The sequence below is a fragment of the Carlito syrichta genome, unplaced genomic scaffold, assembly GCF_000164805.1.
Source record: "Carlito syrichta isolate Samal-C Ts95f unplaced genomic scaffold, Tarsius_syrichta-2.0.1 Scaffold103312, whole genome shotgun sequence".
Taxonomy (NCBI): domain Eukaryota; kingdom Metazoa; phylum Chordata; class Mammalia; order Primates; family Tarsiidae; genus Carlito; species Carlito syrichta.
Genome location: NW_007047408.1, coordinates 7,525 through 9,962, shown reverse-complemented (window position 1 = coordinate 9,962; position 2,438 = coordinate 7,525).

Below are 2,438 nucleotides of genomic sequence, written 5' to 3'. Positions count from 1 at the left end.
GGGGGGTTGGGGGTTGGAAGAAGAGAGAGGAGAAGGGGCCAGCCTCTGTCAACAACCTGTTCTCCTGGGGACTGTTAGAGCCAGAGGTCACTATTGTGAGGACAAGGAGGGTGCCAAGCCTTTCATGGATCCACCCTCATGGCTCAAACACCTTCCATTAGGCCCTACCTCCAACACTGGGAATCAAGTTTTAACATGAGTATTGTGGGTAGACTTGACTTGCTGAGACTGGTGTTGTGGGGGTAAAATAATTTAAAAGGTAGTTATGAACTGAGAAAGGTAGATTGATGAAAGGCAAAGTACGTGGCAAGGTAGCAACAGGCAGTGCAGCAAAGACAGGCTGTCTGCCAAGAGGCAGGGGCGGAAGAGGTGTTTTATAAGGTTGTGCCAGGGAAGGCTGAAGAGGGAAGGTCACGTGCCATAGGAGGGGTCTGGAGAGGGACGGTCACATGACATGTGAGGTGTCTGGACAGGGAAGATCACGTGCTGTGTAAGGGGTCTAAGAGGGGGAAGGTCACGTGCCATAGGAGGGGTCTAAGAGGGAAGGTCACATGCCACAGGAGGGGTCTGGAGAGGGAAGATCACATGTCATATGAAGGGTCTGGAGAGGGACGGTCACAAGACATGTGAGGTGTCTGGACAGGGAAAGTCCTGGGCCATGTGAGGGGTCTGGAGAGAGAAGGTCATATGTCATACAAAGGGTCTAAAGATGGAAGGTCATGTGTCATATGAGGAGTCTAAGGAGGAAAAGTCACGTGCCATGTGAAGGGTGTGGGTCAGGAAGGTCACAAGTCATATGAGGAGTCTGGAGAGGGAATGTCATGTGTTGTGTGGGGGGCTGGAGAGAAAATATGTGCTGTATAAAGTGTCTGGAGAGAGAAATTCACGTAAGATATGGGAGGTCTGGAGAGAGAAGGTCACGGGCCCTGGGGGGAGTCTGGAGAGGGAAGGTCACATACCGTTTGATGAGTCTGAAAAGGGAAGGTCACGTGTTGTATAAGGAGTCTGTAGAGGGAAAGTCACATGCCATGTGAGGGGTCTAAAGAGGGAAGGCCATGTGTCATGCGAGGGGGTTGGAGACAGAAGGTCACATGTCATGTGGAAGGGTCTAAAGAGAGACAGGCATGAGCCATGTGAGGGGACTGGACAGGGAAGGTCAGCTAGCCTATGAGGAGTCTAGTGAGGGAAGGTCATATGCCACGTAAGGGGTCTGGATAGAGACTGCCATTTGCTGTGTGACTGGTCTGGAAAAGGAAGGTCTCAACACCCCATATGAAGAGTCTGGAGAGGGAAGGTCACAAGCTATGTGAGGGGTCTAAGGAGGCAAGGTCCCATGCTGTAGGAGGAAGCTGAAGAGGTAAATTCACAGGCTGTGTGAAGGGTTTGGAGAGGGAAAGCCACGGGTCACAGGCAGGGTCTTGAGAGGGAAGATCGCGTGCTGTGTGATGGGTTTGCAAAAGGAAGGTCACATATTGTGCAAAGGGTCTTGAGAGGGAGGTCTGGTGCTGTGTGAGCGGTCTAAAGAGGGAAAGCCACGTGTCACATGTGGGATCTTCAGAGAGAAGTTCACATGCCACGGGAGGGGTCTGGAGAGGAAGGTCACGTGCCATGTGAAGGGTCTAGGGAGGGAAGTTGTGCAAGACCATTGAGTGTGGAGATCTGTTTCTGAAGATAACAGCCAAGTCTTTTTACAGTGGTGATTAACTGCTATTGTTTTCAGCGGTTAGCAAGCTTATGACTTTTACTGCGTTCAAAAGGTTTCTTGCAACATCTGTAAATCCAGCCCTGAAGCCACTTTCCTCAGCATAACTTATACAGTTTTTGTTGGCCTGTTTGGGCTTTATATGTCTGCACAATGAGGTTTGAGGGGCAACTATCCCAACTATTGCAGGGATACTCCAGGGACTGCTCTCCTCGCGTCAAGCCCAGATAGGTGACGGGATTTGGTGTTTGTTCCATGGAATATGCACTGCCCATATTGGGGGGGGTGCATGTTTAGAATTGGAAAGCCCTCTCCCCCTTCCAGGGTGTTTCATGACCAGGGTGCCCACTCAGGACTTCCCTCCAGCTTAGTCACTGAGCGGGACTGTTGGGGTCTTGATTGGCAGTAGGCTCCACATGGAGGAGTAGCCTCTGGGTTCCTACTATACCCCACCTCCCACGGTGGGATCCCTGCACCCATGGCAGAGGCTACAAAGGCACTCAGGGGTGCTGCGGTCAGAGGATGGGGCCACCAATGGGATGGGACAGCTGAGTTCTGTGCCTAGAGCAGGGAGAGGAGCCGAGATTTGCAGGATGAGCCAACTTTGGGCAGGTGCAGGGAGGTGTCCTGACAGGCCCTCAAGACCCGGAGAACAGAATGGACAGAGAAGGAGGGGGCTCAGGCTGTTTACATTCTTGGCCACACAATGAGAGAAGCTGTGATGGGGATGGTGGGG